Genomic DNA, 15955 nt, shown 5'->3' on the forward strand with positions numbered 1-15955 from the left:
AAGCCTCGCTGATAAATTTGGCAGCTTCGCTAGATAGGCCTGGGGTTTGCCAGCGTCCCCCGAAATCCTCCACGCCACCAGATGGAGTTGACCCGATAGAACAAGGGGGTGTGGTTCGAGTAGAGGGTCCAGCAACAGGTTCCACCTGTGGGGAAGAAGGAGCGGCGTCGAACAACTCATCTCCAGAAGAACTGGAAACCAAGCCTGAGCCCTCCAAAAAGGAGTGATCAGAATGAGCTCCGATTGAAAGTGTTTCGTGCAGGCCAAGACCCTGGGAATCATCACAAAAGGGGGAAAGGCATAACATAGGCGAGGAGGCCAGGCCTGGAGAAACGCATCCGTGGCCAGACCCTCCGGTTCCGGACGCCAACTGTAAAACTGGGGAAGCTGTTTGTTGAGGTAAGAGGCAAACAGATCGATGTGACAACGCCCCCAAATCCGGGACAGCGCCCAAAATGCACGAGGATGAAGCCTCCAATCGCTGAAATCCTTCAGATGACGAGAGTTCCAATCGGCTATCCGATTGTCGCGTCCCGGAAGGTACTCTGCAATAACAGTGATCTGACATTGCAGACAAAGATGCCAAAAATCTTTCGCAATCTCCGCCAGAAGTTTGGACCTGGTCCCCGCCAGCTTGTTGACATACCGGACCGCTGAGACATTGTCCATGCGGAGGAGTATGCAACAAGTCGTTGCTTGCGGGGCCAGACAACGAATCAGCGCACGGCCGTTCCAAGAGTCCATGTGCACCAGCCACCATAACATCTCCGATCGTGCATTCTCCGTTAGAGGAATGTGATCGGAATAACATAGACCCTTCTGGAGATGCCTGATCTTGAGACGCTGAAGAGCCCGATAATGCAACGGACCTGGGAAGATCGCTTGGATCAAAGAGGACAGCAGACCTACAATTCGAGCCAACGATCTCAATGAAACAATCTGTCTGGACAAAACCAACCTCAATTCCCTCTTGATGGATCTGATTTTCTGACCGGGCAAGAGGAGTTGACAGGAGACCGAGTCGATCCGAAAACCGAGGAAGTCCATCAACTGAGAGGGAACGAAAGCAGACTTCTGAGGATTCACAAGAAAACCTAGTGATTGTAACAAATCTATTGACCAATTCAAATGAGTCTGTAAGAGAAGAGGGCATTGCGCCATGATGAGAATATCGTTGAGATACACAACCAGGCGAACCCCGCGGGCTCGCAAGGACTCCATCACCGGTGGCAGAAGCTTCGTGAAGCACCATGGAGCTGACGAGAGGCCGAAGAGAAGAACAGTGTATTCGAACCAAGTCCCGAGCCACTGGAATTGGAGGAAGCACCGTTGAGGGCCGTGAATCGGAAGCGACAGATAAGCATCTTTCAGGTCGAGACGGACCATCCAGTCCCCTTCCTGAAGAAGGTCCCTCAGAAAATGGATGCCCTCCATCTTGAAATGACGGTAAACTACTCTGCCGTTGAACTCTTTTAGATTGAGGACCAAACGTGTACCCTCTCCCTTTTTCTCCACCAGAAAAACATTGCTGACGAACCCTTGTGGGTGACGAGATGTGGGAACTATGGCCCCTTTGGCCAGAAGAGACTCGATTTCCGCGGAAATGAACTCCTGATCTCGTTGGGAAAAAACAAGGGGTAGAGGCAGGTAGTGTTGGAGAGGGCGACTTTAAAATTCTATTCTGTAACCCTGCACCGTCTACAACACCCAGGCATCGCTCGAAATCAATTGCCAATTGGGGAGAAAAAACCGTAACCTGCCTCTCAAAACAACCTCCGAGGCTAGAATCAAACTCACCTGAGTTAGAGGAGTCATGACGACCTCCTTGGTTTCCACCGTATCCGCCTTTCTTGAACTGTCCTCTCCCTTTGCGGGAGGGATAGAAGGAGGACTTGTTAGAATTGTAGGAATCTTGTCCACCACCTTTCTGGGACTGAAAACCCCGCTGATTTTGCTGGTTGGACCTTCGGCCGAACGAGCGTCCCCGTCTTCCGGCCCTTCCAAAAACTGGGCTGAAGGCCTGCCGAAGGGAAGATTGAGTTTTGTCAAGCCCACTGAAGGTGGCCACAAAGTTAGTTAATTCCTTGAGGAAAGGATGCCCAAACAATAAACCTTGGGCCAGGTAACCAGACTCAGATGAGGCCAAATCAGTGAGCTTTGGATCCAGTTTGAGAAGTATAGAGCGACGACGCTCACAGGAATAGTGCAATTCGCGTTTCCCAACAGACAGATGGCCCTCTGGGACCAACCTACCAACTCGTCAGGGTCAATGACAGCACCAGATTCTTTGGCCCGAAAGCCCAAGTCCAAGATCTTCGTCAATGGACCCAGAAGATCCAACATTTTATCCTCACAGGAATGCCAGGCCCTGTCTAACCCTTTCTTGGGATCCTTTGAGTATTTTTTGAGGTACGCCACCATGGTGGGATCAACCTCTGGAGTATCAGCTAGTTTGTCAGAGAAATCAGGACGCGGACATTCCGATCGTAGTCGGGCCCGCACGTCTTTCTCAAATGGCTGGCGAATATGAGATTGCACATAATCCGCCACTTCAGGAGAAGGTAGCCAAGAAGAGGAATTTGGATGGATAATGTCCGAAGGATCAAAAGTCAGCAATTGGGGAGTGTGGGACACCCCCGCGCCGCACGGCCACCAGCTGCTGCGTGTGCTCCCAGTGCCTGCCTCTGCCTCAGCGCCGACCTCGCTGCCGCCTTGAGCGCTGCCCTTTGGTTTCAGCCCGTTTTTGTCTAAAATTTGTGCTTGTTTTCTTTCTGTGGCCAACATCGTTTTCCTACTGTTTTTTCCCCCGTTTTGACCTGAATTGTTGCTTGTTTTCTCTGTGCCGTTTTCTCTCCGTGTTTTGACCTGTATTTAGCCTGTTTCTGTTCCAATTTCTCTTCGTGTTTTTGACCCCCATTGTGCCTGCCTCCTTCCTGCTTGCCCGCCTACCTCGCCGCCCTCCGCTCTCCCTCCCCGCTCCCGCTTCCCGCCACCGCCATTAGCCCCGCCCCTTTTTCTTCTGTACCCTCCCCGCTCCCGCCTCCCAGCTGCTCCGCCCACCCGCGCACTTCGCCTTAAATGGCGACCGTGCGAACGCGCAGCGGTCACGCGCAGCGGGCGCGCCGATTGTGCGCCGAAGGCGCGCCAAAGGTAAGCCCGTCTGCGCCCGTCCGCGACCGGATCGCGACCAGCGCCAGGACCCCTGGCCCCCGAAGAGCCCGACCGACCCGCCTGACGTACTCCGCCGCCACCGTCACCGCACTCAACACCGGCCGACTCCCAGATTGCCACCTTGCCGCTCCACGAGGTACCCACGGACCTTTCAGCTGCCACGCCTGCAAGTTCTCCTGCATCCGGACCAGCCTCGCACCAGCACCCGCCAAGACGAACACCAGCAGCACCCACCTCAAGTGCATCCTGCTCAACACCCGCTCCGTCCACAGACACGCCATCGAACTCTGGAACCTCCTAGACGCCACAGCCCCTGACGTCGCCTTCCTCACGGAGACCTGGATGAACGCCTCTTCAGCTCCCGACATCGCCATCGCTATCCCAGAGGGCTACAAGATCGTCCGGAGGGACCAAAACGCCAACCAGATGGGAGGAGGCATCGCCATCATCCACAGGAACACCATCCGTCTCACGACCAGCACCGACAACACCCTGACCAGCGCCGAACACCTGCACTTCCAGATCCACACCAACCCGAACACCACCCTCAGAGGCACCCTGATCTACCGACCCCCTGGACCACGCACGCAATTCAGCGAGGACATCGCCGACTTCGTCAGCCCGCATGCCCTCCCCTCCGCCGACTACATCCTCCTGGGAGACCTCAACTTCCATCTGGAGAACAACAACGACCGCAACACCATCACCCTGCTCGACAACCTCGCCAACCTGGGACTCAAGCAACTGGTGTCCACCCCCACCCACCTCGCCGGACACACACTCGACGCAGTCTTCTCCTCCAGCACAGACATCAACTTCAGCCACGCCACAGAGCTTCAATGGACGGACCACAGCTGCATCCACTTCACCTTCAAGAGAACGACGTCCCACCACCACCAGAAACAGGCCGCCCGCAGATGCTGGAACAAGATCACAGCAGACCAGCTCACCACCTCCCTGAGCCAGCACCCACCTGCCAGCTCAGCGAACCCCAGCCAGGCCGCAGACAACCTCACGAAGTGGATCAACAACTGCGCGGATGAACTCGCCCCACTGAGGACCCCGCCCAGCAGACCCGGCAGCAAGAAGGCCCCATGGTTCACCGACGAACTCAAGAGCTCCAAGAAGAACTGCCGAGCCCTCGAGAAAGTCTGGAAAAGGGAACCGACACCGGACAACAGGACCTCCTTCAAACTTGCCACCCGGAAACACCACCAGCTGATCCGCGCCGCCAAGAAAACAGCTTTCAAGGACCGGTTGGACAACAACGCACACAACTGCAAGGAACTCTTCAACATCGTGAAAGAGCTTTCCAACCCCAGCGCAGGAAACAACGACATCACCCCATCGCAAGACCTCTGCAACTCCCTCGCTTCATACTTCCACAACAAGATCGCCGACATACACAACAGCTTCAACAACCAACCAACGCACACTATGACCGAACAACCACCCCCCACCACCACCCTCCACGCCTGGACCCCGATCAGCACCGAAGACACCATCCGCACGATGAACTCCATCCACTCCGGATCACCGACCGACTCCTGCCCTCACCACGTCTTCAACAAGGCCGACGCTGTCATCGCACCCCACCTGCGAGACATCATCAACACATCCTTCGACACCGCCACCTTCCCCGAGAGCTGGAAGCACGCCGAACTCAGCGCTCTTCTCAAGAAACCCACAGCGGACCCCACCGAACTCAAGAATTACCGCCCCATCTCGCTCCTCCCGTTTCCAGCCAAAGTCATCGAGAAGACCGTCAACAAGCAGATGGCCGCCTTCCTCGAGACGAACGGATCCCTCGACCCCTCACAGTCCGGCTTCAGAGCCAACCACAGCACCGAGACCGCCCTCATCGCCGCCACCGATGACATCCGAGCCCTGATGGACAATGGAGAAACAGCGGCCCTCATCCTCCTAGACCTCTCCGCGGCATTCGACACGGTCTGCCACCGCACCCTAGTACGGCGCCTCAGCAACATCGGCATCCAGGACAAGGCGCTGGAATGGATCATCTCCTTCCTCGACGGAAGAACACAGAGAGTCCGCCTACCACCGTACAAGTCAGAGGCCTCCGAAGTCATCTGCGGCGTCCCCCAAGGATCATCTCTGAGCCCCACCCTCTTCAACGTCTACATGAGCCCCCTTGCGGCCATCGTACGCAAACACAACCTCAGCATAATCTCCTACGCCGACGACACCCAGCTGATCCTCTCCCTGACCAACGACCCCGCCGCCGCCAGAGCCAACCTGCACGAAGGGATGAAAGAGGTAGCCGAGTGGATGACGACCAGCCGCCTGAAACTGAACTCGGACAAGACAGAGGTCCTCATCCTGGGCTCCTCACCCTCCGCCTGGGACGACTCCTGGTGGCCCCCCGCCCTGGGCACCGCACCCAAACCGACTGACCATGCACGTAACCTGGGCGTCATCCTGGACTCCTCCCTCTCCATGACCAGGCAAGTCAACAACGTCTCCTCGGCGTGCTTCAACATCCTACGCATGCTACGGAAGATCTTCTGGTGGATCCCCACCGAGACCAGGAAGACCGTCACCCAGGCCCTCGTCACCAGCCGACTGGACTACGGCAACGCCCTCTACGCCGGTACCACCGCCAAGCTCCAGAAGAGACTCCAGCGGATCCAGAACGCCTCAGCCAGACTCATCCTCGACATCCCACGAACCAGTCACATCTCCGGACATCTGAAAGACCTTCACTGGCTCCCCGTCAACAAAAGAATCACCTTCCGCCTCCTCACCCACGCACACAAAGCCCTACACGACCAAGGCCCGAGCTACCTCAACAGCCGAGTCAACTTCTACGCTCCCAAACGCCACCTCCGATCAGCCAACCACGCCCTCGCCGCCGTCCCCCGCATCCGAAGAGCAACTACAGGAGGAAGGTCCTTCTCCTACCTGGCCGCCAAGACCTGGAACTCCCTCCCGACCGACCTGCGCCTGACCCAAGACCACCTCTCCTTCAGGAAGAAGCTGAAGACCTGGCTGTTCGAGCAGTAGCGGCACCCCCCCCCCCCCCCCCCCCAGCGCCTTGAGACCCTACGGGTATGTAGAGCGCTTTATAAGTGTCATTGATTGATTGATTGATTGATTGGAAGGCGCGTCTACAAAATGCTCCTTACGAGCCTTCTTCAAAGGAGAAGGAACCACAGGACCAGAGGAAGAGGAATCAGAAGTGGAACCCCCATCATCAGAAGGAGAGACTGGGGACGAGCGTACAGACTTGGAAGATCTTTTAGAAGGCAGCACTGAGGACAGCGACTTTTAGAGCACCCTGAAGACGGAGGCAACCAACCTTGTTGCGTGCAGTACTTACCTCATAATCTTTAATGCACTGAACCACACACAGTTGTGGATTATGTGGAAAAGAAGGATAAGTCACGGAAGACGTATTACATTTAGTGCGTCTGGAGACAGTAAAAGTAACACCCTCGGGTGAAAACGTACGACCAGCAAGGTCCAAAGCTGGAACATCGGAGACCCGTTTGCATGAAACCAAACACAGTAACATTGTCAATTTAGCTGAAAGTTGTTTGCGGGTCAACAAAGAGTTGGAAGGCCAGGATTCCAAGAAACGCAAAACAACAGATACATCCCTCAAAGCCACATATTTAGGACATGGAGGTTTTACCATCCGAATGCCTCTGAGCAATTTTGAAACCATAGGATGCTCCCCAGCAGGTTTGCCATCGATAGAAACATGCCCAGCTGAAATGGCAGAACAAAAATTATTGACAGTCCGATAAGTCAGACCTGACGAAGCAATGGAAGCCAGAAAATTGGTAATCAAAGCGATATCCGCTGAAGCGGGATCCACCTCCCGTTGTGAACACCAATCACACCACCGTTTCCAAGCCGACGCATAACGTTTGTGTGTGTTGGGGGCCCAAGCCTCGCTGATAAATTTGGCAGCTTCGCTAGATAGGCCTGGGATTTGACAGCTTCCCCCGAAATCCTCCACGCCACCAGATGGAGTTGACCTGATAGAACAAGGGGGTGTGGTTCAAGTAGAGGATCCAGCAACAGGTTCCACCCGTGGGGAAGAAGGAGCGGCATCGAACAACTCATCTCCAGAAGAACTGGAAACCAAGCCAGAGCCCCCCAAAAAGGAGTGATCAGAATGAGCTCCGATTGAAAGTGTTTTGTGCGGGCCAAGACCCTGGGAATCATCACAAAAGGGGGAAAGGCATAACACAGGAGAGGAGGCCAGGCCTGGAGAAACGCATCCGTGGCCAGACCCTCCGGTTCCGGATGCCAACTGTAAAACTGGGGAAGCTGTTTGTTGAGGCAAGAGGCAAACAGATCGATGTGAAAACGCCCCCAAATCCGGGACAGCGCCCGAAATACACGAGGATGAAGCCTCCAATCGCTGAAATCCTTCAGATGACGAGAGTTCCAATCGGCTATCCGATTGTCGCGACCCGGAAGGTACTCTGCAATAACAGTGATCTGACGTTGCAGACAAAGATGCCAAAAATCCTTCGCAATCTCCGCCAGAAGTTTGGACCTGGTCCCCCCCAGCTTGTTGACATACCGGACCGCTGAGACATTGTCCATGCGGAGGAGTATGCAACAAGTCGTTGCTTGTGGGGCCAGACAACGAATCGCAAAGTAGCCCGCTAGAAGCTCCAAGCAATTGATGTGAAGAGACTATTCCTCCTGGGACCAACGGCCCCCCATCGAAACTGGGCCGCACCGGGATCCCCAACCCCACAGACTGGCATCCGATTCTATCACTACATCTGGGGTCCTCCCAAACAGCGCACAGCCGTTCCAAGAGTCCATCTGCTCCAGCCACCATAACATCTCCGATCGTTCATCCTCCGTTAGAGGAATGTGATCGGAATAACGTAGACCCTTCTGGAGATGCCTGATCTTGAGACGCTGAAGAGCCCGATAATGCAACGGACCTGGGAAGATCGCTTGGATCAAAGAGGACAGCAGACCTACAATTCGAGCCACCGATCTCAATGAAACAATCTGTCTGGACAAAACCAACCTCAAGTTGTGTAGGCGACCACTGCGCCTACACAGGCCTGGTCGCCCCCACGCTCCTCGTGCCCTGCTCCTGCTCCCTGTGCCTTACCTGCCTCCTGCTGCCTAGGCTTCCCGCGCGCCTTCGCCGACTGCTTCTTTTTTTCCATCGCCCCAGCCGCCGCAGGGCCGCCCGCCAGCCCGCACTCGCTTTCCCGACGCTGCCTGCGGCCCGCCCCCCCCCGCCAGCCGATAGGATCCCACGCTCCCGCCTCCCAGCGGACCCTCCCTCCCGGCTCCCTTCTTATGACGCCCCCAGAGCGACCGCGCAGCAGACGCGCGCAGCAGGAGCACCGATTGAGCGCCGAAGATGCGCCAAAGGTAAGCCCGTCTGCGCTCGTCCGCGCCTGGACCGCGCCCAGTGCCAGGACCCCTGGCCCTCCCCCCCGCCGATGCAAGACAACCCGACTGACCTACGACGCCGCCACTCTCAACGCACTCAATACCGGCCGGTCCCACGCCTGCTGCCGAGCCACCCCGAGACGCACCCACGGACCCTTCACCTGCAAGTTCACCTGCCTCCGAACCTGCCCCGCACCCGCCAAGACCAACACCAGCAGCAACCACCTCAAGTGCATCCTGCTCAACACCCGCTCTGTCCACAGACACGCCGTGGAACTCTGGAACCTCATCGACGCTACTTCACCGGACGTCGCCTTCCTCACGGAGACCTGGATGAACGCCTCCTCCGCACCCGACATCGCCATCCCCAAGGGGTACAAGATCATCAGGAAGGACCGCACCAACCAGACCGGAGGAGGCATCGCCATCATCCACCGGAACACCATCCTCATCACTACCGACGCAGCCGAACATCTCCACTTCCAGATTCACACCGACCCTAAGACGACTCTCAGAGGCACCCTCGTCTACAGACCCCCGGGACCACGCACACAATTCAGCGAAGACATCGCGGACTTCATCAGCCCACACGCCCTCCCCTCCGCCAACTACATCCTCCTTGGGGACCTCAACTTCCACCTGGAGAACAACAAGGACCGCAACACCGTCACCCTGCTGGACAACCTCGCCAACCTCGGACTCAAGCAACTGGTCAACACCCCCACCCACTACACCGGCCACACGCTTGATCTCGTCTTCTCATCCAGCAAGCACATCACCTTCAGCCACTCCACCGGACTCCACTGGACCGACCACAGCTGCGTCCACTTCAGCTTCAGAAAAACCACTACCCACCACCACCCGCAACAGGTTCCTCACAGGAACTGGAGCAAGATCACCGCAGACCAGCTCACCACCTCCCTCAGCCAGAGCCCACCCGCCAACACAACGGACCCCAACGAAGCAGCCCGCAACTTCACACAGTGGCTGACCGCCTGCGCCGACGACCTCGCGCCACTAAAGAACCCTCCCAGCAGACCCAGAAGCAAGAAGGCATCCTGGTTCACCGACGAACTCAAGGACTCCAAGAAGACCTGCCGCACCCTCGAGAAAGCCTGGCTCCTTGACCGGACCACCGACAACATGACCGCCCTCAAACACGCTACCCACAAGCACCACCAGCTCATCCGCACCACCAAGAAGAAATCACTGAAGGAACGACTGGACAACAACGCCCACGACAGCAAAGAGCTCTTCACCATCGTCAAGGAGTTCTCCAACCCCAGCCTCGGCACCAACGACATCACTCCGTCACAAGACCTTTGCAACTCCCTCGCCTCGTTCTTCCACCTCAAGATCGCCGACATCCACAACAGCTTCGGCGCACCACCCACGCACCCAACCGTCGAACCAACGCCCCCCACCGCCACCCTCCGCACCTGGACCACGGTGACCATCGAAGACACAGCCCGCACGATGAACACCATCCACTCCGGATCGCCGACCGACCCCTGCCCACACCACATCTTCAACAAGGCCGACTCCACCATCGCACCCCAACTCCGGAACATCATCAACACCTCATTCAACACCACCACCTTCCCGGAGAGCTGGAAGCACGCCGAGCTCAGCGCCCTCCTGAAGAAACCTACAGCGGACCCCACCGACCTCAAGAACTTCCGCCCCATCTCGCTCCTCCCTTTTCCTGCTAAAGTCATCGAGAAGATCGTCAACAGACAGCTGACCGCCTTCCTCGAGACGAACGGATCCCTCGACCCCTCGCAGTCAGGATTCAGAGCCAACCACAGCACCGAGACCACCCTCATCGCAGCCACCGACGACATCCGGACCCTGCTCGACAAAGGGGAAACAGTGGCCCTCATCCTCCTGGATCTCTCCGCCGCGTTCGACACTGTATGCCACCGCACCCTAGTCCAGCGCCTCAGCAGCATCGGTATCCGAGAGAAGGCACTGGAGTGGATCATCTCGTTCCTCGCCGGAAGAACCCAGAGAGTCCGCCTCCCCCAGTTTCGCTCCGAGGCCACCGAAGTCATCTGCGGCGTCCCGCAAGGATCTTCACTCAGCCCCACTCTCTTCAACGTCTACATGAGACCGCTTGCAGCCATCGCACGCCAGCACAACCTCAACATCATCTCTTACGCTGACGACACTCAGCTGATCCTCTCCCTCACCAGAGACCCCGACACCGCCAGAACCTGCCTACACGAAGGGATGAAAGACGTCGCCGAGTGGATGAAGGACAGCCGCCTGAAACTGAACTCGGACAAGACGGAAGTCCTCATCCTGGGATCTTCGCCCTCCGCCTGGGACGACTCCTGGTGGCCCCCAGCCCTGGGCACCGCACCCAAGCCAACCGACCACGTACGCAACCTGGGCTTCATCCTGGACTCCTCCCTCTCGATGACCAGACAAGTCAACACCGTCTCCTCATCATGTTTCAACACCCTGCGTATGCTTCGCAAGATCTTCCGCTGGATCCCGACCGAGACCAGGAAGACTGTCACCCATGCACTCGTCACCAGCCGACTGGACTACGGAAACGCCCTCTACGCCGGAACCACAGCCAAGCTACAGAAAAGACTCCAGCGCATCCAGAACGCCTCCGCCCGACTCATCCTGGACGTCCCCCGACGCAGCCACATCTCCAGCCACCTGAGGAACCTGCACTGGCTCCCCGGCGACAAGAGGATCACGTTCCGGCTCCTCACCCACTCACACAAGTCTCTCCACGACCTGGGCCCCAAGTACCTCAACGACCGCCTGACCTTCTACACGCCCACCCGCCAGCTACGGTCCACCAGCCTCGCCCTCGCAGCCGTACCACGTATCCGAAGAGCAACCGCCGGAGGAAGATCCTTCTCTTACCTGGCTGCCAAGACGTGGAACTCCCTCCCCATCCACCTTCGGCTGACCCAGGACCATCTCGCCTTCAGGAAACAACTCAAGACCTGGCTGTTCGAGCAGTAGCTTACCCCCTCCCCCAAGCGCCTTGAGACCCTCCCGGGTGAGTAGTGCGCTATACAAATGGTATGGAGAAGTGTGGCTCACTGGTTAGAGGAGGCAGACCTGGAAGCAGAGTTCAGCCCGGGACCAGGGTTCAATTCCCGGCTTGGCGGGGTCTTGAGTCCTAAAATGTCCATGGACTCGACATTTCTCGCTCCGGTGCCTACTCGATTCACGGGTTCACACTCTGCGACTCTGGGCAATAGCTTGCTTAATCCCCACAACGGCCCCTCGCGGCGGGATGCCTGGCTTTCACCTTGCGGACAACCTGCCGGGGTTATCTCACAGGGGAATACCAGGACGGGTTCCCTAAACAAGCGCTTAGAAACCGCTCGGTGATTTGCGCTATATAAATTCCTGTACATTTACATTTACATTTACATTTATGATTGATTGATTGATTGATGGATCTGATTTTCTGACCGGGCAAGAGGAGTTGACAGGAGACCGAGTCGATCAGAAAACCGAAGAAGTCCATCGACTGAGAGGGAACGAAAGCAGACTTCTGAGGATTCACGAGAAAACCTAGTGATTGTAACAAATCTATTGACCAATTCAAATGAGTCTGTAAGAGAAGAGGGCATTGCGCCATGATTAGAATATCGTTGAGATATACAATCAGGCGAACCCCGCGGGCTCGCAAGGACTCCATCACCGGGCGCAGAATCTTTGTGAAGCACCATGGAGCTGACGAGAGGCCGAAGGGAAGAACAGTGTATTCGAACCAAGTCCCAAACCACTGGAAATGGAGGAAGCGCCGATGAGGGCCGTGAATCGGAACCGACAGATAAGCATCTTTCAGGTCGAGACGGACCATCCAGTCCTCTTCCTGAAGAAGGTCCCTCAGAAGATGGATGCCCTCCATCTTGAAATGATGGTACATTACTCTGCCGTTGAACTCTTTTAGATTGAGGACTAAACATGCACCGCCTCCCTTTTTCTCCACCAGAAAAACATTGCTGACGAACCCTTGTGGGTGACGAGATGTGGGAACTATGGCCCCTTTGGCCAGAAGAGACTCGATATCCGCGGAAATGAACTCCTGATCTCGTTGGGAAAAAACAAGGGGTAGAGGCAGGTGGTGTTGGAGAGGGCGACTGTAAAATTCTATTCTGTAACCCTGCACCGTCTCTAACACCCAGGCATCGCTCGAGATCAATTGCCAATTGGGGAGAAAAAAACGTAACCTGCCTCTCAAAACAACCTCCGAGGCTAGAATCACACTCACTTGAGTTAGAGGAGTCATGACGACCTCCTTGGTTTCCACCGTATCCGCCTTCCTTGAACTGTCCTCTCCCTTTGCGGGAGGGATAAAAGGAGGACTTGTTAGAATTGTAGGAATCTTGTCCACCACCTTTCTGGGACTGAAAACCCGCTGATTTTGCTGGTTGGACCCTCGGCCGAACGAGCGTCCCCGTCGTCCGGCCCTTCCAAAAACTGGGCTGAAGGCCCGCCGAAGGGAAGATTGGGCTTTGTCAAGCCCACTAAAGGTGGCCTCAAACTTAGTTAATTCCTTGAGGAAAGGATGCCCAAACAATAAAGCTTGGGCCAGGTAACCAGACTCAGATGAGGCCAAATCAGTGAGCTTTGGATCCAGTTTGAGAAGTATAGAGCGATGACGCTCACAGGAATAGCGCAATTCGCGTTTGACAACAGATAGATGGCCTCTGGGACCAACCTACCAACTCGTCAGGGTCAATGACAGAACCAGATTCTTTGGCCCGAAAGCCCAAGTCCAAGATCTTCGTCAATGGACCCAGAAGATCCAACATTTTATCCTGACAGGAATGCTAGGCCCTGTCTAACCCTTTCTTGGGATCCTTTGAGTATTTTTTGAGGTACCTCACCATGGTGGGATCCACCTCTGGAGTATCAGCTAGTTTGTCAGAGAGATCAGGACGCGGACATTCCGATCGTAGTCGGGCCTGCACATCTTTCTCAAATGGCTGGCGAATATGACATTGCACATAATCCGCCACTTCAGGAGAAGGTAGCCAAGAAGAGGAATTTGGATGGATAATGTCCGAAGTATCAAAAGTCAGCAATTTGGGAGTGGAAGGCGCGTCTACAAAATGCTCCTTACGAGCCTTCTTCAAAGGAGAAGGAACCACAGGACCAGAGGAAAAGGAATCAGAAGTGGAACCCCCATCATCAGAAGGAGAGACTGGGGACGAGAGTACAGCCTTGGAAGATCTTTTAGAAGGCTGCACTGTGGACAGCGACTTAGCCAATTTTGCAAAATCTGAGTGGTGCGGATTTTTGGGAGATTTTTTAGAGCGCCCTGAAGACGGAGGCAACCAACCTTGTTGCGTCGCATACTCTGAAAGATGACGCTTCAACGGGGCAATGGCGTGGAACAACGCCTAACTCATCAATTCATGTTCCACAGAGCCAGAGGGCTCATCTTCATCATAATAGCCGTCCTCCTCATATGAATCTCCCATTATGACAACAACAAGTTGTAAATATGCCCACTGGAGGAAGGAACAATATCAACAGCCAAAGGTAAAATCAGGGGGAGTGGAACCCCATAGCAAGCCACGCAAAATGCAGGTTAGAAACCTGACTGCACCAAAAAACTGAAGTTGAAAGTGGAGGGAGGGCTTGCTGCACACTAAGCCACCCTAGGCAAAGCCTATGCGTTATTTTACTGCCCAAATAATGAGGTTCTGAAAATTCTGGACTCGTGTCAAAAAACTTTGTCGTAGCATGACGATTTTTATATCTAAAAACCGAGAATGGCTAGTACACTATGCACAAGCATTTTCGTCATATTCCAGTAACGATTTCACCACGAAATCGTCATTTTCGTTCTGAACCCCTGGCTTCCATTTTGTGAACGGCAGCCATTTTGTGAGTTGCCCTCACATAGGCTTATAATACAGCTAAATTCAATTCTAAAGGACACGTACATCTTAATTGACTTCTCTCTGACCTGGGCAAGGTGAAAGCATTGCCCCAGGCCGAACCTGCCCTGCCAGTTCCTTTCCCAGTGGCCGAGCTAGATAGCATCAAGGCACAACATGCCATAAACCTTTTTCATCGCACACACACCCTGCCTAATCTTGCTCACACCTGTTCCTGTTTCTTACATATGTCTTGCTTTACGAGGAGGAGGTGCCCGTTTTTATTGGGGGTACGCCGATATCTGATGGAAATGTTGGGCCTTGCCTGGTAATTTATTGTGGGCTGGACGAACTGAAATGTGGGCTTGTCATCATGACTCTGCTTTTTCTTTGTAGTGAAAATATGTGAATGGTCTACTGTAAATCTAAGAATGTTTGCCTGAAGCATAATATTTTGTATAAAAAGAGAAGCCTGGCTTTGTAAGATTGAGCAGTCTCCTGAGAATATACACACCGTGTTGTTGTACTTCTAGGACGCCTGTTACTTGGTTGCAGCCAATAAATTTGATCTTTGACTTCACCTAGAAGACTCTGAGTTTCTGTGGTCTGAATCAGGAAAGTACTCGAGGTCTTAGGGTGTACCCTGACACCGCTGGGTTACCGGTTAGGTACCGGTTCTGAAAAACCCAGTACCTCAATAACCGTTTTTATTAGGGCGTAGGCGGGGGCAAGAGGCTGACAGGCTGTGGGCTAAACTGAGGAGAACGCAGCTCGGTGAGAAATGCTCAGTGAAGAACACGGTAGCGAAAAGTAAACAAACTGTCACGCATGCGCGTTGACAGCCGCCAGAAGCCAAAGGGGGACGCGCGATCATCGCGCGCAGTCCCTTGCCCCCAATCGCCCACTCCACAGAAACACAGGCGCGGGCACAGCGCGCCCGAAACCGGGGAGGTGACACACTCTCCCTGCACCGGCAGCCACTACAACAAAACCGCCAACCACGCTACGAGCCAAAGCCCCAGACAAAGCGGAACCATTAAAGGCAGACGAGCATAAAGCGCGGCGCACACAGAAGGTAATGCAAAGAATGCAACAAGGAATTCAAGTACAATGCAATATATCAATAATGATAGAAAGTGCACTTAACTAGCTGCGGAGCAGCAAAGAAAGAGGAAGTGTTGTGCTCTATGATACCTTTTATAGCGTGTATTCTCTATGGTTGCCCAGGGTATTCATGGGTAATGTAGTTTCTGTTTTCTTTACTGTGTTCTGATTGGCGGCTGTGCATTTCAGTAAAGAAATGAGAAATCATAATCGGAGTCTCCGTCCTGCCGTAGAATTCTTTTATATTATTAAATCCCACCCACCCCTCAAACATCACCAGCCGCCATGACCAGACCATTCAGATCTGAAAGGAGGGTGCCAAATTTGATTCCATCGGAAGCGCTCTCTGAGCAAAGTCCCGTCTTGCCTCTTTCTTTCCATCTGTCCCGTCCATCGGCGTGACCAGAAAG

Source organism: Lissotriton helveticus, chromosome 3_1 (assembly GCF_964261635.1).
Source record: "Lissotriton helveticus chromosome 3_1, aLisHel1.1, whole genome shotgun sequence".
NCBI lineage: Eukaryota > Metazoa > Chordata > Amphibia > Caudata > Salamandridae > Lissotriton > Lissotriton helveticus.